The sequence below is a fragment of the Marmota monax genome, unplaced genomic scaffold (genome assembly GCF_021218885.2).
Source record: "Marmota monax isolate L192 unplaced genomic scaffold, Marmota_monax_Labrador192_F-V1.1 WCK01_AAM20220418_F8-fsc00219, whole genome shotgun sequence".
NCBI classification, from domain to species: Eukaryota; Metazoa; Chordata; class Mammalia; order Rodentia; family Sciuridae; genus Marmota; species Marmota monax.
The window spans coordinates 1,213,787-1,237,580 of NW_026692081.1; the positions used below are offsets into that span (position 1 = coordinate 1,213,787).

A 23,794-nucleotide genomic window follows, 5' to 3' on the forward strand; every position below is an offset into this window, starting at 1 on the left:
TCATTGTCACTTGGCCCTGTTGCTTTGGGCCTGTGGCAGCACAGTACATCACGGCAGGAGTGGAAAAGGTGGAAGAGACTTGTTCACCTTTCAGCAACTGGGAAGCAAAAAGAGCAAGAGGAAAGGGTGCAGTACCAATATTCTCTTCAAGGGCATGACCTTCCACTTGACCCCAAATTTTAAAGATTGTACCACCATGCAATAGAATCACAGGCTGAGGACCAAGCCATGAACACATGTATATTTTGGGAATAGTCAAGATTCAAACTTAGGCCTTAGGATCCTCATTATTTTTATTTCATGATTCAAAATAATGATTTATTTCCAAGAGTCATTAAAGTCTTAACTGTTCTAGCATTGCCCAAAAGTCCAAGTTGCTTTCAGAAATTCTGACCCTAACATGCACTGCCTGGTCTCCCAGGCTTTCCTTTGAAATGGTGGAGGAAATCTCTATGACTCCTTGACTATCTTATTCTATATTTCTGAGAAACCAGCATCATGTGGGTGATACCATGGTTTGCCTCCAATGAAAGCTATATAAGTTGGTTTGCAGGGACTGCACTGCAGCAGTCTCTGAGTGTTTTGATGACTAAATAGAAGGATAGGGATCCTCAGTAGACAATTTCCTATGTGGTCAAGTGAAAGCAAGATACACCTAGGCTTTCTTCTCAAAACAAAGTCTTTGAGATGAGTTTACACTTTCAAACCTTTGAGTCTGCTATGGGTGGAACATTTCTTACTGTTGAGATAACCTCAAGACATCTTTCCTATTGTCCCCCTACAAAGGTTTTGAGTTCTTTTGGGTACTGATCTTCACACCTTCCTTGACTGCAAATGTTAAAATTCTCTTTTTCATGAAAAGCTACAATTTTTCAAACCTTTCTGTGATACATCTTGTTCCTGATTTTCACTGCAAATATGATTAAAAGAGCCACTAATACCCATTCCATATCCTGAGTGCTTTTCTACCTAGAAATTACCTATGCCAAAAAAATTAGTCAGCCTTTAAGCTCAGCCTTACACAAAATTTAAGGAAATGAATATAATGCAGCCATGATTTTTTTCCACTATGTAGCAAAGATTGTCTCTAGTATAACTCCCCCCCAAAGTCCTCATTTCTTGCTGAAACACCATCAGCATAATCTTTAGTGTCCACATTTCTATCAGCAATGAGGTCTCCTGAGACCTTTGCAGAATCTCACATTAAGCTTGACTTACAACATTACAGGTTTTCCCTGGCCTTCTTCTCTAAATGTCCCCCACACACCAATTCCAAATGTACCTCTCATCATTAGGTGGAATCACTTTATACCTGCTTTTTATTCTATTCAGCTCTTAATTGCTATAATATTTACCTGATATGCTGTAATATTTACCTGATATGTATTAACTTAAATAGAGATTAGAATTATTTGGGCTCACAATTTTGGAACTTTTAGTCCATGGTTGATTGGATCCTGTTGGTTTTGAATCTGTGGCAATTAAGTACAATATTGCAGAAGTGAGTAGTGGAAGAAGCTTCTCAACTCATTGAAGCCAGGAAACAAAAAGAAAAGAAGGGGCAGAGGTCCTAATAAACCCTTTAGGAACACTTTTCTGGTTACTTATCTCATCCCCACTAGGCTCCCCCTTTTAAAGGTTCCACTAACTCCTAATAGTACCATAAGCTGCCAAACAAGTCTTTAACTCAAAGGACTTTGGAGGACATTTAACAATCCATAATAATATGGGTAAAGGTAAATACTCAACCCCAGCCCCCTTGCCTTATTATCTCACCTAAGGGAGCAAAGACAAAAAAAAAAAAAAACCCACAAGAGAACCACATGTGCATGAGCACTGGCAAACTGAAAAACTGTGACTTAATCCTTTGAATAGTATGTGAATCCATACAAACACAAACCTTCTCATATTTAGCAAGAAAATCCTTAAACTGTATTATAGTAAGATATTAATGTTTTTTTAAAAAAATATTTAATTTCTCAATTCTATTCTAGGTCTATAGTGAAGTGGCACTTTGAAATAATGGCATTTTATTAGGTTTTAGAGTAGAAAAGGTCTGTATTTCAGTCCTGAGTCTGCACTGTAACTTGCAATAAATATCATGGCGTGTTTCAGAGTCAGTTTTCTTATCTGTAATGAGAATTTAATGCTGAATTCCTAATGGTATTTTTATTAGATTCTTCCAGCTACCTGTAATAAATTACTACAAGCTTGTGGCTTAAAACAACACAAATTTATTATCTTACAGTTCTAAAGATCAAAAGTCGGAAATAAGTTTCAGGGGACTCAAAACTCATGTGTTAGCATGACTTTTTTTTTCCTCTAGAGGCTCCAGGAAAAAATCTGTTCCCCTGCCTTTTCTAGTTTTAAAGAAGGCCTACATTAATTGGATCATGGCTCCTTTCTTCATCTTCAAAGTCAACAATAGTTTGGCCAAAACTTGTCATGCTGAGTCACATTGCCATTAACTACCCTGCCTCCTTCTTTCACTTAGGAGGTTCCTGTGAACCTCCTATCCAGATAACCCAGCATAAACTTACAATCTCATTTAAATTAATCATATCTGCAAATTTTCATTTTCTGTGTTATCTAACATATTCAAAGGTTCCAGGACCCCCTAGGATATGGACATCTTTTGAAGGACCATCATTTTTGCATACTAAAGTATTGTTGGAAAGATTATAAGAAGAAATGTGCATTACCACGATAAAATGATTTTATTTATCCCTCTCTTTCATACTCTATTTCCCCCCACGTCCCCTTGCCCTCATCCTCCTTCTCTTTCTCTCTTCCCTTTTATGGGACTATATATTTTAAAACTGATTTTTTTTGTGCATCTTTCATTTAAGAATTTGATCTAGTTGTTATTTGTTGCATTTTTTCTCCCTTTCATTTTGTAACCTCTACCTTTCCATATTTATTTGGTATCCTTAAGTCTTAGAAAAAAAAATAGTCTTGTTCAACAGTCAATTTCTGCTTAAGGTCCCCTCATGATTGGCTGTTTATAACTCCTTGCTATATTTTCACATCATTCCCATACTGTGTTCAGCCTTTGCTCTGTCACCTTCTAGGATGCATCATTTATGAACCATTTTCCTGAATGTTTTGACTATTATGTTCTTTCTCAATGAGCAAGTTTTTTTTTTTCAAATACATTGACAGTTCACACTTATGTAAAGCTCAGTATAAGCCCTGGTTGCTCTGTTTCATCTAATTCTGTTTTAAGGAAACTCTTTCATGGTAAGTATTAATATCATAAAGTTTTCCTCACATGTTTGAAGAACTGTCAATGGGGAAAAAATTTTCATCAACTCCATATCTGAGCAGTAGAACAAAGTAGAACTTTGTCAACTATCTAGTGAGCAAGATCCATGTAGACAACTAATATACATAACACTATATACAAAATGACATTAATATTAAATTGAATTTTAGGTGTCTAAGAAATGTACAGTGAAATAAAATGTATATGGGCAATAGCTTGAGGCATTTGATCAATGAAGAATGCCAAAATGGATTGTTTAAAATAGGAAACAAATGCTTTTTAGCAAGAATTGCCCTGAGGAATACCCTGTTTTATTCAATTCACCAAACAATATAACTCTGACTACATCGAAAATTGCTTTCATGAAAATGAAGAGAATTCTGTGTACACTATTGGTGACATTGCCTCTTGTTAATTTCTAATTACTAATTCCAATGACTTAATGCATGCCACAATTAAATATATTCTAGTGATATGCTCTAATCATTAAACATGTTTAAAATTACCAATGATATGATGATATGCTTATGTTAGTCAGATTTTTGTTGCTTTGACATATTACATGGGTAAAACAACTTTTAAAGAAAGAAATATTTATTTAGGTTTATGGTTTCAGAGGCTTCAGTTCACAGCCAGCCTGCTCCATTGTTTTTAGAACTGAGGTAAAACATAGCATCATGGTGAGGAGGGTGAGGCAGAGCAAAGCTGCTCACCTCATGGTATCTGAGAAGCAGAGAGAGATTCAGGAAGGAGCTGGGGATATACCCCTCCAGGGCACATTCTCAGAGACCTGCTTTCCCCTAGTAGGCCCCATGCCGTAAATCTTCCACCACATCCCCATAATGCTATCAAACTATAAATCCATGAATGGATTGATCTACTGATGAGGCTAGAATCCTCATGACTCAATCATATCCCAGTTCTCCACTCTGGACATGGCTGCATTAGGGACCAAACCTAAACACATGAATCTTGTGGGACAACCCTGATCCAAACCATAAAAATAAAGTCGACGCCTAAGTAATTCCAACAACCCAGAAGAAAACAAACAAAATACACAACAAAATTAAAATTTGATTGAATTAGTGTTTTGAAATATCCAGTTAATCTACTATATATTTTTCTATTTTCGTCTCAATATTGTCATTATACAAACACATTTTCCAGAAAAGTACTTTTGTCACTCTGCCGCATCTTTTGATGCCTTAACAATGCTTCTCTGAGATAGATTACTATACTAACATGAAAGTGTAGTTTTTCTTGGTAAAGAAAGGGATAAACAACTCTCCATTAGCAGTGCAGACATAGCAGTGTGAGTCAAAATTGCATTTATGCAGCTGGGGTTGGTGGTACATGCCTGTAAGCCCAACAGCTCAGAAGGCTGAGGCAGGAGGATTGCAAGTTCAAAGCCAACCTCAGCAACTTAGTGAGGCACTTAGCAACTCAATGAGACTCTTGTCTCTTAATAAAACACAATAAAATAAAATAGGGCTAGGGATGTGGCTCAATGGTTGAGTGCCCCTAAGTTAAATCCCTGGTGCTCTCCTCCCCTGAAAATTGTATCTATGCTTTTTATATCACAAAACAATAATAATAGAATAAAAATTATCTGTTGGACCAGAACAACACATGACTCAAATAAACCAAAATCATCGCTGCCATTCATTTGTAAAACTGTGAATCAGATTGCTGTGCACTAGACCAAAAAAAGTAAAAAATAAATATAGTAATGTGTTAAAGTTCAAGGGTTCAAATGAAATTTGATTATCTTTCACTTGGACAAACAAACTAGCCAAGACTGGGCTATGCAAAATACATTTATGCCAGCCATTGATGGTTTTATTACCTATTTCACTCCAAATTTTAAATAAATTAAAATTTCAAATGTAATAATTGACAGGTTTACAAAGTGAATTGAATTAGAAGACATATAAATTATCAAAGATGAGAAAATAATTGCTTATGAACTGCTGAGGTCTAACAGCAGAAGTTCAAAAATATGCAAAAAAATGGGGTACTTGAAGTCAGGAAGAGAGATAGAAAAAAAAGAAGTGAATTCTTGGGTTGAGGTTTGTAGCTTTGTGAATGGAATGGATACCAAAAACAAACAAACAAATAAATAAATAAAACAAAACCCAGATGTCATTTTTCTCATTCCTGAACAAATAGTTGACATCTATTAGGGCTTTTGGCAATATCAACCACATCTCATCCCTGGTCTCAGATGATGCATTGAAGCAAAAGGTATAAATGCTTTTCAGAAATGTGTTACAATGATTTCAGCATCTTCTGGATTCAAAGTTTCAATTCTGATTCATCAAAAGATAACAAGCTGTGGTTCTACCGGAAGTAATGATAGTTATGCTTTCATGGTAATGGTTATACCTTGATTGGTTCTAATCCAGTGGCCTATAAAACAAAAAACCAAATAAAAATACACAAACAAATGGCTCTCAGTGAAATACACTATCAATCACACTGACCTTGAAGAAACAAGGGCTTAGGCACAAACAAGGTTCCAGGTTCCTATGAACCTCTTTGGAAGCCTATTTATAAGATATTACACTTTCTATTTTTTTTCTTGGTCTGGAATCAAGATTGCAAATTGGCTAGAATGACCTGGGGAATTATCTTCTAAAATGCAAGCCTTTATTCAATATACACTGACCTTCAAATTCTGCAAAGGACTTGAAATACTTTGTCTAACACAAAACTCTACAGATGAGAAAAATTAAACATAGAGTCAAGTCTCTTCACCAGACTCATGCACTGAAATCTGTTTAAATGTTAAGCAGGCATTAAGCTGAGGATGTCTGATTTTATCACATTTGTATTGAAAGAATAAATTCAAAAATACTTAGGTTAAATTGAAAGATAAACAAAGCATCATTTCAAAAGCCCTCTGTCTTTTGAGAATAGGTATCACTAATAAATATACAGTAACCTTAGTTTTAATATAAACCACATAAAATTCAGAGTCTATTATTTCCATCTCCAAACAAGATTCATTTATTGTAAGTTATTTGTGATTGGAGAAAATATACTGCTTTCAATTAGTTTTGTTTGGACTTTGAAAAGCTGAATCCCAACATAGGATGGATGACATGTTACACAGGTACACATTTTCAAAAGAATTCTATTTGATGTATCAAATCATGAAAAGAAGGACTAGAGGTTGTTTGTCTGCATACAGATACAAGTTCTTGGGGATTTTGAGAAGGAGACAATAGTATAGAAAGATAGAACACTCTTATTCTTGTTGTGAATTTACCTTTTTCCCTCTAATTGAATAGGAAGCAGTCATAGGGGTCCTTTCATTTTTTTTCTTCTTTTTTTTTTGTCTTTCTTCCTCTTTTTTCTTTAATTTCCCTTACTTAATTGTCCACTTTAACCCTCCTACTTCCCTTCTCATCTTTCCTCAGAGGAGGGAAGATATAGTTATCTAGAGAGAATGGAACATATTACATTTCTTTACTCCTCAAGTATTGATGTAAACAAATAGTAAATTATGTGAACCACTAATTACCACATACAATGTAATGTACCACTTTAAAATATAGAGAATTTTTACAGTAGTTTTTTTAATACTCACTGAAATAAATAAAATTCTAGCATTTGGAAATTTCATGTTTTCATGTAAGATTTGTTTTCATCTAACAAATTTATTTGACTTAATTTAAGTAACAGCTTAAAGACACCCAAATAAGTGTATTGACTTAAAAAGAAGTTTAAAACTTAAGGGACAATTTTCAATTGACATAAAATTGAGTGATTGGTTAATTCGTGGAAATTAGCTATTGAGGTTAATGAATCATGAAACTGTTTTAGATTTGTCTTGGTCATCACATGATTTTTCTGATATTAGTTTAACCTTAGGAAGAAAACAATTATGGAACTCTTTCTAATCCTAGTAAGTGGACCAAAGACTGCTTTGTCATTCTAATATGTTTAATTTTTATGGTTAAGAAACCTATTTATAGAAACTGAAGTGCATTGAGAAGATTGATACTTCACTAATGTTGGTATTTTTCAGCATTTTCTTTAGGTGATGAATTATAACATGCCAGCAGCAGTAATCGAATCTTTAACTCTTTTTCAGGTTTCTACATTCACTAATTATCTACATTTTAATATGACCAATTGTTATATAAATTAAATAAAGCTTCTGGAAATTTTATTTAAAAAATCTAAGCCAAATTATACTGGTCAAGGAATTCATTCCTGTCAGTTTGGAATGGAGTAGAGATTGAAAAAGTAATAATAACTAAATTTAATGCCTATTTACATTAAATTCATAATAACTCACATGCCATGATCAGAACTTCCTGAAATATATTATAAAATTAAATTTCAAATTTGAAAATCTACTAAATGATATTAAAGAATTCAAATATAGTACTTAATTTAAATAGCTTTATAACAAATAAGAAAATACAAAGAAAAGGAAAATAAGGAGTTTTCACATACAAATACAAGCAGATATGATAGTAGCTAAGTAGCTGGCTTATACAAAAACAACAGCCCCAATATAGAGGCATAGTAGTGCACAAATTAAATATAATATCATTTTTATATCTCCTGCAATTGTTAAAATAAATTCATAGTCAAAATGTATCTAGGACAAAAATTGAAATTTAAATTCTGAACTCTCTGGGTTTAATAAAACAACAAGTAAAATAATATTTTGAGCAATAAAAATATCCTTAATTATCATTGTATTTTAATATCTCATTATGACTAATTTCAGTGATTAGTTTAATAAATAAAAGAAAGCAATGATTTAAAATATACTATTGACTTAGCTCAGTGTTCTCTTATCTGCTTCTAAAAGTTGAGTAGGTAGTTCTAACAGTGGAAAGAATAAGAAAGCTGTTTTGTTAAAGGAAGGAAAGGGAAAATGGATGAATAATGATCCATGCTCATTCTTGAGAACATTAGTGATCTATAAGGGAGAAAGACTACATTGATGCCTTTCATTCTGATTTTCTAATTAGGAAATGTAGTCATGGAGCTATAGATGAGTAAAATGAAAATACACATAATAAGGACAATGATAATGTTAATAATAATATTTCTTAAACATATGAAAGTAAAAAGACTCTTTGTAAAGATAAAAACCTATTCAATTTCGAAATACTCTAGGACTATAATGGTGCTCATAAATCACTTATAACTCTAGAATGATAATTAACACACACAAATACTAAAAATAAATGTAGCTATAATACTTTGTTAAAAGATACATAATATATAAAACCCACTCTAGTTTTAAGAATCTGAAGGTGAATAAATGGAAAAAAAATATTCCATGCAAATGAAAACCAAAAGAAATCAGAGATTATTGCTATATTATCTCAAATAAAATATTGCCATGGTTTACCAAATCTGTATATTATTTATTTCTTCCATTCTTTATTGTTCCTGAGGGGAGAAATAGGCAATAATACAAAATAATAATACTGCCTCTTGTTCAACAATACTTAGAATATACAGACAGAAAGTCAGTAAGGCAACTTTGCACTTGAACTACATATTATGCCATAAGGATCCAATGGACATACACATAGAACACTCCATCCAAAAGAAAAATATACATTCATTTCAATTCACATTGAACTGTTATGGTCCAGGATAGGTGGACAATGACCAAACAGACTCCATTTTGCCCTGAGACTCCACGTCATGTAAGAAATGCTTCTTCCAGGGAAAGCCCCACCTCTGTACCCATCAACAGTTGCTTAGCATAGCATGTTTGGCAACACAAAATGGCCATTATTATACAATGTAAAAGTGTTCCCTCTTTGGTTCCTATTTTTCTTGGACAATGTACCCTGTCTGAGATTGACTCTCTAGCTATTAGTAACCATTCTTTAACTTGTACTCAACTAGGGACATTTTGGCCCACTCCACTTATGATTTTAGATCTCATGACATTTGTTTATGGTTTTGAATCATAGCAACAGCCACTTAGGCTTTAATATGGCTTGGAACTATAAAAGGTGTACTCAAACTCAAGGAGGAGGTCTAAGGGTGTAGACTTTCAGCCTAACTTTTGGCCCACCAGCTGGTGGATCTGGATGGCCAAGCTGCTCAATAAAGATTCTATCTCCTGCTTTAAGATCGACTAGGTAATTTATTGCAATCTCGTCTTAACAGAACATTCTCCAAGAGAGATCATACAGCATACCTTAACATTTTAAGAAGATTGAAATATAAAATACATTTTCTGATCACAATGGTATGAAATTAGAAATTAATAATAGGAAGAAAATTGAAAAATTCAGAAATAAAACAAAATAACACAGTGATGAACAACCAACAAAAAAAGAAATGCAAAACCAAAGAAATCTTGACTCAAATGAATGTGGAAATACAATATTCCAAAGCCATGTGTTCAATCACAAAATGGAAAAAAAAAATATTCAAACTGTCACATCATATACTGTAAACCCTCCATTCTGCAGGTTTATATTTTATTTACCAAATTCCTAGAACACTATGAGTTATTTTAACAACCTTTCCTTATATTAAGTTTGTCTTAATGGGCAATTATACGATTTTGTATATACATGCTTTTTTTTTACTTTTACTATCCTTATTTGCTTTGTTTTATTTTTCTTTGTGTATTTTTAAAATTCAATGCACAGTGTGTTGCATAGTATTGCAAAGTTTCCAAGGTTGGCCTTGAAGTTGTTATTGTTTTTAATTTTTTAGACTTTTTATTTGTTCTTTTTAGATATACATGATAACTTAATATATTTTGACATATTATACCTACATGGAGTATAATTTACTCTAATTAGGATCTCATTCTTGTAGTTGAACATGATGTAGAGTTTCACTGGTCATGTGCTCATATATGAACACAGAAAAGTTATTTCCAATTCATTCTACTGTTGTTCCTATTCCCATCCCCTTCCTTTCCCTTTGTCTAATCCAATACACTTCTATTCTTCTCCCCTTCCCCATATTGTGTGTTAGCATCCACACATTGAAGAAAATATTCGGCTTTTGTTTTTGTGGGATTGGCTTATTTCACTTAGCATGATAGTCTTCAGTTCTATCAATTTACTGGCAAATACCATAATTTCATTCTTCCTTATGACTGATTTTTGTCCACCAGAGTGGAAACTACTATTTAATTTCCTAAATTTTCACCAAGATTTTTCCTTTTCTTTTTCCTGCTGTATTTCACATTTTGTTATTTTTTTAATTTATTTGAATGTGTACTGATTGATTCAAGGATATATATATACACACACACACACACACACACACACATACATACATACTTGCTTTGTTTTATTTTTTAACTTACCTTGTCTTTTGGCTAAAATCTTCAATGATTCTTGCATTTTTATAATGTTAATTGATTATATACTAGACCTGCAATAGATGGGATTTTAAAATAATAATGGCTCAAAAGAGATTTCAAGAAGACCCTGTAAGTTTCAATCCTTAGCTCCCCATTAGCTTGTTCTGCTTTCCTCCTTCATATAGGCAAATTTGGCTGAAATAGATACATAATTTTAATTTAATTAGGTCAGCTCATGATTTTGTTTAATTTTTGGTTTCTAAATTTAATAAATTCTGCTTTCCCCTCTTGTTTTGCTTTGCTTTTTATTTATTTATTTGCTTGTTTATTTTTATACTTTATGTGATTTTTTTGACCATATTTTGTTGTTTTGGGCAGTAGAAGACTTGTTTGCATATTTAAAAAAACATTATTACATACAGATGGTATAATGAATTATGCTAATATGTATATACTATATCTATACTACAAAAACATTGTTTGGAATTAACTCAGCAAAGTGATGTTAATGTGAATGAAAAATTCTTCTCTTAGAATAATGCAAATCCCTGAGCCAGTTTGGTGACACAAGCCTCAAATCCCAGTGGCTCTGAAGGCTAAGATAGAGAATCGAGAGTTCAAAGCCAGCCTCAGCAATAGCGAGGTGCTAAGGAACTGAAGACCCTGTCACTAAATAAAATAAAAAATAGGGTTGAGGATTGGCTCAGTGATCAAGTGTCCCTGAGTTCAATCCCCAGTATGCGCCCCTCCCCAAAAAAAGAATAATGTATATTCTTATAAAATTATATTTATTCTTAACTTATTCACAAAAGTGGTTTATCTCTAAATTGCATAAGTACCACTCTTCCTTTTCAAATGATCTCAAATGCTTTATTAATAGACTCTAAATTAATAAGACTTTGCTGTACTTCAGCTTTTCCATAATCAAACTAGCAATTTTTATCAGCTATCAGCTTAGAATTAAAGACTTTTAGTCCTGAAAGAAAACCCCAAAATAGCAAAAATTAATACAATGTAAACTATATTAGGACATCACTTTAATTTTAGGTATTATGATAGAAACTGATATTTCTAAAAATATATCCTTTTTGTTATATGTGGAAATTTTTCTATTTTGTGTTACTTCTCAGCAGAAAAACATTTTCAAATGACTGTATTAAGTAACATTTTTAAATAAAGAAATATTTAAAATCATTTAAAATTATTTTTAGTTGTTATAGTGCCTGTACATATTTATGCGGTACAGTGTGACATTTCAATAAATACAATGACCAGATCGGTAATGGTGTATTCATAACCTTAAACACATATCATTGCTTTATATTGATAATATTAAAAATCATCTCTATTAGCCTGGTTGTTGTTAACAATTGTTACTCTACTGTGCTACAGAACATTAAAAACCTTTTTTTATATTCTCTGAATATGGATGTTAATCATATGAAGTGTTATGAAGTGGTGATAATGCAAAATCTTGTAGGAAGGAAGGAAAGAAGGAAGGAAGGAAGGAAGAAGGAAGGAAAGAAAGAAAGAAAAAGTAAGCTTTAGAAATGCACTTTCAGAAATGTTTTTAATAAATTATAATACTTCAGTATGAAGTATGTGTGTATGTAATTTTTAAAATATTTTACTAATAATAGCCTTAAGTGAAAATGTATATTCCCAGGAATGTTTTGCACCCAAACATACTTTTCATTGTTTTTTACAAAAATGAGTTTCTGATTAGTTGTTTTCAGGTTGGTTGATTTACAGTAGTAATGTGAAACAAATACAAGCAATGCATCCTCGTATATGAACTTGCAGGACACGTGTGTGTACATTCACAACTGGATTATCCTAAATAAGAAATAAAAATCTTTGAAGAATTTGGATTAAAAAAGCATCTTACCAATAAAAAAAAATAAAAAAAGCATCTTTTCCCCCAAATAATTCAAATCACCTAAGGAATTTTTACCATGGGGTCCTTGAATAGGTCCTATCTTTTGAATCCCTGAAACTACTACTCATTTTTTGCTTATTTCTATTTCTCTCTCCTTTTATTGTTTTTATCTTTAAGAAAAAGAATCCATTCTGAATTTTCTGCAGACTCTCAGGGCATCTGTGGCCCAGGAAAATAAACATTCTCCTTAGCTAGCCAAAGGGAAATGCATCCATCTGAGCTACTCCCTCTGGTTATTGAACAGAGTTTACTTACTTCTCAGATGGCTTATGAGAATAGATAAGTACATGTAAGAAGACAAGAAGGATGTGTCTACTTTGTGTATAACCAGAGATATGAAAAAATGTGCTCTATATGTGTAATATGAATTGTAATGCATTCTGCTGTCATATATAATAAATCAAAATTTTAAAAAATAGGAAAAGAAGACATCTATTCATGTCTCCTCAAACTGTAGGTCATCTTTTAAAATGTTAATATTCAAGAGTGTTTTACTTATTCTTTATTTTTTGGCAGATCTCAGGAATTACTCAATAGGAAAAATTAAATTATGTTCTTTTCATTTAATGGCAAATTAAACCATGGTGATGATATACCATCCTTCATTACACAAAAATCCAGAATAAAATCCTCTTATCTATTTAAATTTGTGCATATTTTAAAAGACTAAATAAAATATTTAAAAATAATCACAGTTTAACTTTCTGATTATTTTTGCATAATAAAAAGGATAGCAAAACTTTGTTCAACCTCAAGTGGACGAAGATCTGCTACCAGTATTAACACAACAGAGAATTTTAGCAACACTTCCCAAATTAAACTGAAAAGACTAAAAAGCAAGATTTCAAATATTTATGTTAACGCAACAACCTACAGTAAAAGAGATGGTGAAGAAACATATATTTGATATCCCCAAAAGTTCAGTGATATGTTATTTGATATTTCTTAGGATAATCTGTTAAACTTAGAAGATATTATAGAAAAGGTGAGAAATTGCATAATGTGTTCTAAAGACTCACGGGGCTAAAAAGAAAAACAAAAGAATCCAAAAACTAACTAAATTTTCATGTGTACATACACAAATATACCACGGTGAATCTCAACATCAAGTATATCCACAAGATACTAATTAAAAAAAAATTATAAATAAATCGCAGAAAGATCAGTAAAGTCAAGGGAAGGGAACAAAAGAAGGAAAGAGGGGGAGGGGAACTGCTGGGAACTGAATCAGAGTAAATTATATTCCATGTTTTTGTTATTATGTCAAAATGTATCCTAAAAATAAGAAAAACTGGTTGCATCACTTTTCCTTACTTAAAAATCCAGAACAAAGTACAGAGAGATGAAGGCCTAATAATTACAGAAAAGATATCATATATATAAATGGAAATCTTAGAGTCTATGTAGGAAAAATAACTTCTTTCCCCCATTACAACCAACTCTTTACTCTGACACCAAATGTAGGTGTGGGTGTGCCTGGATTAGTGTGTGTGTGTGTGTGTGTGTGTGTATTTCCCAAAACAACAAATTCTTCAACTCTCCTGACACTAACCGGTTGTCTTAAATTCATTTATGACACTATCAACCTGGATTTAGTGCACATCTCACAGCTTAAGAACCTATTCCTAAAAGATTGACCTCATTTTAGTCATCAATCACAAATAAAGGATTCCTTGGTTACCCACATTTTTAACTCAGAGGTTCCCAGGATACTCTCCTCAGGTTCAATGAATTGCAAGAATTTCTCACAGAACAGTAAGCTCACAAGAACAGAGATCCTCCTTTCTTCCAACTAAAGGGTCTGTCCCCTAACTGAACTTTCCATGTATTTCAGGACAGGGTGGGCCTTCCCAATGGTGGCAGATCTTTGATGCACAGGGATATTCCGGCCCAGTACCATAGCCTAGCCTGAGGCAGAAGCCACCATCACCCCTGGGCCATCTTTTCCCTCGGAAGAGAAATTGAGCAAACATCACTTAGGGCTCTTTTCCCACTTTAGACCTACTACTCTGGTGACTCCCAGTAATTCCTGAGTACTGAAAACCAATTAAAACTCAGGGGTGTTCCTGGTACACAGCCACAAGAACTGCTACTACAACACAGAGTGTGAATGTCAGGTGGGTTCTTTATCTCCTAATGCAAGGGATACAAGGTTCAGAGCAAAGTAACAGTATTTATTAGAGTAATAGAAAAGAAAGCAGAGCTCCTGAAGAGGAAAGGGTTCCAAGAGAGGAATGCCAATGGGTGTCTGTTGTCTAGGTTTTTTGTTGTTGTTGTTTTCTATGGGCTTGGTCTATCCCTGTAGGTGATTGGTGGGGTATTGATTTCACAAAAGGGGGGCAATCAACTTTTTCTATTTTGTCTTCTTCAGCAAATCTGGAGAAAAGTGATTTATAAGCCTGTATAATCACAAGGATGAGGGTGAGAGTTTGTCAGCATGAGAAGGAGTGTTTTTAGAGAACATTTTGAAGTTGAATGTTGCTAAGCACTGCTAAGGAACTGTCCTTGTAGATAATCTTCTCTTCCTCCTTTTCTTTTCCCAGACCCCTTTTTGACTACATATGGATGGATTATATTTTTGTCTCAATACTCATTCAAAGACTATTTATTGAATGCCATATGACAGGGAAACAAAAACAAAAACCCCTGTCCTACTTTATTTACATTCTCAAGAGCAAGACAGAAACCTCAACATATGTACAAGTTAATTATGTAACAATATAACGAGATAAGAAGGAAATTAGTGTAGGAGGGATGTCATTGCCATGGGAGAAGGAGTGGAAATACATCATTTAAATGGGGTTGTCTGGACAGAACCAGTTGATTCTCCAAGCCTGAAAGGCCAAGTACTCATCCTGACTTGTGGGGCTTTGGAGTTAATAACAAGGGGTTATAACTTTTGTACTCATTTTAAAAACTTGGAATTTTTCAAGTTCAAGCTATTGTTTCAGACTTTTTATGTACACATTAATGCCAAGTAATCAATCACCTTCCTGGTTTCTGGTCTCTGAGTGTCTTTTGAAATAGTCTAAAGTGAAATTAGACCCCACAGAAATATTTTATTTTGGTCAAACAAACCAGCTTCTTCACTTATTGATCTATGACAACATTTTATTGCTATCCATGCAGGCCTTCATGAAAACTGCAATTACACTGAGCACATAATACCAGAAGCCCATGAGTGACGAGGAGTCTTCACAAAATAAAGTTTCTGGGTGTGGAAATAAATTTCAATGAATAGAAAATCACTTATCAGAAAATCTAGTGCATATTTCCCCCATCAGCTAAATTGTTCCAAAACTTTACAAAAACAAAATGGTATCAGCTTTTAGCATCTCTAATACATTCCTTTATTGCAGACAGCTTTTTTGAATCACATTAAAACCACAAGATTGGAGTTGCCATGAGTTGCATTTTATCAACATAAACGAGGGTGATTTTTTTTTCCCACCAAACAAATTAGAGCGATTATTTCAATTCAAGCTGTGATCGTTCTGAGGAGAATGATTGCACATATATTATTCAAAAAATAAAAAAAAGAAAAGAAAAAAGAAAGGATCACAGTAGGATTCTTCAACACAATGTTTAGTTTTGTTTGTGTGTTTTTTTAATCCCACTGCTTAGCAGTAATTTATTGCCCTATTACTTCCACACTTTGCTGAATTCAGAAAGTCTATACTTGTCATGTTTACAACTAAAGATACTCATAATCCTTTTTCTGTACTGAAACTTTAAGACATAAAAACAAGCTAGACACCAATTAAAAGCTACTGATTGTAAATTTAGAAAACATTAAATAAAAAAAAATTAAAAGCTGTTCTCCAAGGTTCCAAATGGTCCCAAATCACACATTTAATAAGGGATTCAACTGTGGCATCATGCTCTGAAAGAAACAGGTAAAGAAAGACTGTGAATGTAGCTCAGTGGCAGAGCACTTGCCCATGCCACTAGCGTGTATGAGGTCTAATCCCCTGCAACAACAATCCCCATCCCCCCAAACAGACCCAGAATTTCCTATAAAAATGCCTTTTTCAAATTTTTCCTTAAACTATCATTTAACACAAAATCAGGTTAAGAGAATTTGAGGAACAACTGCATCCTGCACTGAAATTACTGAGAGTAGGTCAGAATGTATAAAATGAATTTCCTTATCATTATACATATAAAGAAATTTCAACAGTTTTATAATCTTCACATAAATTGCATTCAACTTTTGAAATTCACTTTCTTTCTTATATCAATATTTTTTTTCAAAGAAGAATTGAAATAAAATTATACTCATTCAGAGGCCATTATGTTCTTGCTTTTGATTTTATCACAAAATTGAGTCTAAAACAAAACCCAGCAGATGGACAACTTAAAAGAGAGCCAGGTAGGTGGAGAGCTGGGTAACAAACAAGATGGGAGCCTCCAAAGGAAGGAATTCCACTCCTCTTGGGGTCAAGAGAGTGAGGTGTAGACCATGTGAAAAAAAAAAAAGAAAGCAGAGATTAGAGAGATAGCAAGTTAACTCAGACAAAACTAAGTTATTCCAGAGCAAGTTTTTGATGGACACGGCCAGAGGTTCATTTAAGATGTAGATCTATGGATTTACATGTTCAGGAAGAAAAAAAGGAATAATACTTTCTGGTTTCTGAAAGTATTATTAATAGAAAGTATTAATAGAGTTTGTATACAAGTATTGTTTGGACATCATTGTTTTATGCAAGCTATCCATTCATTGACTGATATGTATGGTTACTTCTAGTTGGAACCAACTAATTGTAACTTGGTAGTTAGGAGATCAGTCTTATATTAAACAGCGGTAATTAGAAAAAACAAATGATAAAAACAAATTGCTATAATGATTAATAAAAATTTCATGAATAAACTTCCCCAGGTGTATTTCTGTTAAAATCCAGAATCATTTTTCCAGGAACCAATGATTTTTCATTTGCATTTTTTAAAACTACACTGCATGCTAGCAATACTTGATCATGATGCCATGTGGAAGAATTCCTTGAACCTATTAGAAATATAACCAGGTTAAGGCATTAATAAAAAAAAATTAACACATATAGGATTAACTTGTGAGTCAAATGTGAGAGGTAAAAGTATTAGATGTTTTATCTCCCTTTTCCATCCCAGGTTGCTTCCTTGAATTTCAGTATATTAGTGCTTTTTCACAAAAAAGCAATAGACTGAATCTCAATATCAAAGCCCTCAGTATTAGTGACATTCTAGTATAGCAGAAAGATATATCAAAATATTTAAAGACAAACACTATCAAGATCCTTTATATGATAAACTAAACTTAGCTGCCTTTAAAAACTTAAGATATTTAAATTCAGACCCTTCTATTTGAGTATCTGGTGTTCAACTCATTGGAAAAGTAGCAAATATCTACATTATTCCACAAGAGGAACAACTAGTTGAAGGTGCCCTTCAATCAGATATCATAAATTACATCTTGAGAATGAAGGAAATTGCAATGTGAATATACATAAATCATTAAAAATACAATCTGTCTTTCAAGTTATGTATGAAATGGAGTGAGATAAACTATATAGCCATATTTCAAGACTGGAAGAAAACCCAGAATAATTTCCACTGGAAGGAGAACAGTGACATGCTATTGTGATAAAAATTTCCCCAAACTATCATTAATGTCTATTACAAAGAAAAGAGCAATTATTATTATTACATGAAATAAGAGAAAGAAGAAATGGCTGTGGCAGAGAAAGGGTAGATTAAATATGAGGGTGTGCATTTTAATTATAAGACAAATTAAGCAATGAAACAGTTGGCTAGGAAAATTTACTTTCATCACTATCAAAGCTGGCTTCAGATCTAGTAAGAAATTCTTTTAGAAAGCTATTTAAAAGAGCATTGTTTACTAATTTGCCAATTTTGCTGTAAAAAACAGCCTTTGAGATTTCTTTGTACTACAACAAAAGATATCATAATCTAGTTAAGTGTGATTTGATATTTAAATTAGCAAATTGTAAATTTTTTTCAACTTAGCTCTGAATATTTAACACAGCAACAGAAAACAAGAGTTTAACAAGAAAAAATTGACCATTTGAAATAACACCTTTAGCGTAGTAGAAATATTATAACAATATTATTGGTATGCAAAGTATTATAGAATGCAAAAAATTCCACAACACAGAGCCAATTTTTTAATGATGAAATTGCCTACACATAGGAAATTATTAGACTGGCTTCCTTTCAATCAATTGTTAAAATATTTCTATATGCAGAATATTCTTACATGGAAAATATGTATTTATTATTTATGCAAATATAGAGAACAATTACTACTGGAGAAAAGAATGAATTAAAAGTATTTTGAATCTATATAAGTTGGTTCATTCCATGTGAATCTTTTAAAGATATTTTTGCCTTTATTTCACTTTTCTTCTGTCATTTCAAATTATATGAGAATATTGCATAGTAGTTAGCATAATGGAATATCATGATGAAATAATTAACAGAGAAATCTGAGGCCTTGAGACGAAAAGAAACCTAAAGTACAATCTTGTAGTAATAAGTGCCATGAGTTAAATTGTGCCCATAGCAAAATAAAGTTTCAGAGACAGAAGACACAAAAAAAGCATACATGATCTGCATTTTTTAATGCTTCTAGATACTAGGTACTCTGCTAACAGGTGCAAAGAAAGGACACGGACAGATACAATGTTTGTCTTTAACAGCAGAGGAAGCACATCATAAAATAAAATAATTAATTCATTAAAACTGGGATTAGTACCTCAAAAGAAACATATAGTATGCAAAAAGTGAATTTAACTCAAAGACCTAACAGTTTGAATAATGAATTTTATCAGAAAATTGAAGTACAAAATAGTAAGCAGGGGAAAATAATGGGAGGAAGACATTCCAAGCAGAGAAAATTTCAGAAACAAAGACCTTGAGTTGAGGATATTTTCACTCAATGTGCTAGCCAGTTTTCTGTTACTATAACAAATACCTGAGGTAATAAACCTATAAAAAGAAAAAAACTTATTTTGGCTCACAGTTTTGGAGATTTTGGTCCATAATTCATTGGCCCATTGCAATGGATGAAACAGTACCTCACTATGAAACAGAACTGTTCATCTCTTGGCCAGGAGGTGAAAAGATAGAAAGAAAAGGAGACCAATATTCCATAGTCCCTTTCACAAGTATACCCTCAATGACCTAAAGGCTTTCTGGTAGACTCCAACTTTTAAATGTTCCAAAAGCTCCTAATACCATCACTGTTAGGACAAAGTCTTTAACCCACAGGCCTTTGGGGAAACTTCAAGATCCAAACGATAGCATGTAAGAGGAAAAGAAAGAGAGTCAGTGTCGTTGGAGCATAAAAAGCCCCAAAGTGAAGCCAGATGAGGTTGAGTATCTAGGCTGGACTTAGATCATACAAAATTTTGAGGATACATTAGGAATGTTGAAGTTGATCCTAGAAAATACAGAGTGATTCAAAAGTGTTGTGCAAGAAAGTAACATGATGATTTTATTATGTTAAGTCAGTGAGATGTTTGCCACCAGACCAAACTGGAGGTTGACCAGAAGTCTGAATTTCAATGACAGGAGAAACAACGTAAGTCCAGTTTAACTCAATTATAAGTTGATATTCAAGAGTGTCTATAGCTGAAAGAGGAAATATGGTAACAGGAATATTTACATAGTTTTCTGATGTTCGAATTGAGTCTGTGATGAGATATAGTTCCTGGACTGTGTTCACTTGGATCAAGACCCAAGTTGGTGAAGAGGAACATGGGAAATATGGCATATCAAGTACTGGGTATAAAGATTTGCAAAGGATAAAGAATTGGAAGAATCTCGGTCTAAAAGATAATGTTTTAGACTAAGGATTGGTGTGGTGCTCTTAGCCTGTTAGAAAACAAAAGCACAAATCGCAGGAGGCTGATGTTTGTGTAGACAAAGCACTATTATACACACTTTAGTTATTTTCCTTCTCTGCCTGAAAGAAGCAGTTGAAGAATGTTTGTTTTGTTAATATTATGACATTATTTACAATATTTTATGTGATTATATTAATGTGGATTTTTTTTATTTGAAATACAACTTTATTCTGATTCTAAACAAAAAGGAATGGGAATGACAGTAACAAACAAGAGTCACCACTGAATATGGTGATATAACGGTTGCAGTCATATTCTAAACTCAAGAAAGAAACAACTGCATTCCAAACAGCTAAATATGCAGGTTCAAAAACTGAAGGTATTTTTAACTGCCACATTCGCTCCAAAGCCCATTCATCTCCTTCAGCATTCCACAAATGGAGCACAGGTCTACTTCGCTAGATTGTAGTAAGGTGGCACACATGCAGCACCGCTGACATCACAGAACAGTTGCCTTATAAAACTAGACTTCTGACGCAGGGCTCCAGCTTCATTTTCTCACAGGTCATCAATCTCATCTGGTAGAGCACTTGTCTGAGTTGCCAAAGCAGGGTCCATGACAAGGTATGGTGGGGCAAGAGCAGGCATGACAACAAACTCCATGTCAGGGTCTCCAGTGAGCTTTCTAGGAAGCCAGAGGAAAGGCTTTTCAAAGTTGTTACTTTGGGCGGAGATATCATAGTACTTAAGATTTTTTTTTTCTGGTGGCAGACAATAGATTTTGCCTTCACTTTTCTGTCCTTAATGTCCACTTTGTTGCCACACAACATAATAGGGATGTTTTCTCACACTTGTACCAGACCTTAATGCCACTTAGGCACATTCTTGTAAGTAACTCTTAATGTCACATCAAGCATTATAACAGCACACTGGGCTTAGATGTAGTAGTTGTCTTGCAGGCTGGCAAACGTCTCCTGGCCTGATGTGTCCCAGACGTTGAACTTGATGGCTTTTTGTTGGTGTGGAACACGTGTGGGTGGACCTTCATGCCCAGGGTGGCTAGGTAATTCTCGAACTCGTGGGTCAGGTGGCTTTTCACAAACATTGTCTTCCTGGTGCTGCTGTCACCCACCAGCAGTAGCTTGAACTGTACCTGTGGCTCCCCCTGCGTGGTGATCCTTCCAGAACTGTCTCTTTGCCCATCCTACTGAGCCTTAAAGGTGACAGAAGTGCAATTCCTGTATTAATGTTACTATAACAAATTACTGAAAACTAAATGGCTTAACGCAACCCAAATTTATTGTATTATAGTTCTGAAGTTCAAAATTATGAAATGGGTTCTGCTGGACTAAAATTAGATGTTGACAGGAATGCATTCCCTCTGGAAGCTCTAGGGTTAAGTAATTCTTTCAGTTTCTCAGATTATAAAAGCTACCTGCATTGCTTGATCCATGATCCCTCTATCACATCACATTGACCTCTGCTTCTATTGTCACATCTCTCTGCTAACTGCCTTCCAAAGGCTTTTGTGGTAACACTGGACACACCATACAATTCAGGACACTCCCTTCATTTCAAGATCCTTAAAAACATTCACAGAATCATTTTTGTGATACAAAGTAATATTTTTTACAGGTTTGAATGTGGACAACTTTAGAGCACCATCCCTATGCTTCCACAGTGACATAGCCAAATTTCAGGGTATATTGGAAACAATTTCTAAACATTTGAATCTCTTTTCTCAGAAAAGTTACTGAAATGAAAACTACCTTCAGTGATTTTAGACATCAGGAATGTGTATCCATTGTACTTTTTTTTAGTCTAAAAGAGGAAGGAATGAAAAGTATAGACTCGGATTTCCTCTTCTTGATAAAGTAGAAATTTACTTACAGGAGTCAATAGAAGCCTGAATTGGAAGTACAGAGGTGGACAGAAAGGACATATCTTGAGAAAAGAAGTGACTACATGGATTCCCCCCTACTGCTGTAGGTCAATGTGTAGCCATGTGTAATAGGCTGCCTAAAGAAAAAGTCACACCAAGCAAAAACTCCTCTCTAACTGAAATCAACCTAATGTGTTGCAATTCTTTTTCTCGCATTCATTCATTTGCTGATACAGTCATCCAAAAAAAAAAAGTTAATAGGTACCTCTATACCTATTACAGGTTCCTGGAACATGACAATAAACAGAATAAAGTTTCTCCTGTCCTAAAACTTACATTGTGATTGAGAGAGAAATGAAATAGAAAGCAAATAAAATTGTAAGATAAAATCAGATACCACCAAGCTCTATGGAGAAAATAACAGAATAAGAAATCAGGAATGTAAAGAATAAGAGACATCTGAACAGAAATCTAAAAGACAGGAATCTTAAGAAATCTCAAAGATAGAAAAGTACCTGTACAGATTCAAGGAGAAGGCAGAGAGGAGATCAAGAAGAAAAAGTCCTTCCTGGTATACTCAGATGCACTGAGGAGCTGGTGAGTCTGGAAAAGAGAAGGCAAGGGGATAGTTAGAAGAGTTTGAGGTCAGGAAAGTGGTCTAGAGCCTGATTGTGTAGGTTAAACCTCTGGATTTGATTACAAGTTTATTGGAACAAGGGAATGGAAGTTCTAATTTATATTTTAAAAGGCAAACAGCAGCTTACAACTACTAGGGAAGAAGTAGAACAAGTAAAAATGACACTGGAAATGTAAAGGAAAAGAAGTTGTCTTAGTCTGTAAATGCTTGCTGTAACAAAATACCACAAATCTATCAATTTATAAACAATAAAAATTATTTCTCCTGGTTCTAGAGGCTAAGAAGTCCAAGTTATAGCACTGGAAGTATTGACATCTGGTATCTAGTGAGTGTCGGCTTCCAAGATGATGCCTTGTTCTGCATCCTCCAAAGAAAAGGAATTCTATGCTCTCACATGGCAAAAAAGCAGATGTTCAGGAACATACTCCCTTCAACCTCAAGCCCTTCCATAAAGGTGCTAATACTATCCAACAGGACAGAGCCCTCACTACTTAATCACTTTCCAAAGACTCTTAATACTGATACATTGGGGATTAAGTTTCAACATGAGTTTGACAAAGATATCATCATTCAGACTATAGCAGAAGTGACTGTTGCTGGAAGGAGGTGTCATTTTTCTGCATCTGCCGTTACTTGGAGCACTCTGTCTGCATATCAACATTGAGCTTCATTAGATAGACCCAATGGCACCAATAATCACACTTGCAAAGAGCAGTAAGTCTCTCCCTGACATTGGTTCTCTACGTGGTGGAGAGGCTATTCCCTGAGATAATCAAATCAAAATAGAAACAATACTGTGAGTAGAGGCCAGGCCAGGAAAGATGCTGTTAAAGAAATCTAGTCAATGGCAAGGTAACCCCAGGCAACACAAAGAAATGCTAAAGCCAAGAATCCCTTCCAGAGGAGATGATG

General features: G+C 33.9%; 1 pseudogene; it reads right to left on the minus strand.

Moving 5' to 3' along the window:
- Positions 1–20,921: 20,921 nt before the first annotated feature.
- LOC124103568 (GTP-binding nuclear protein Ran-like) lies at positions 20,922–21,816 on the minus strand (annotated as a pseudogene).
- Between the last annotated feature and the right edge of the window lie 1,978 nt (positions 21,817–23,794).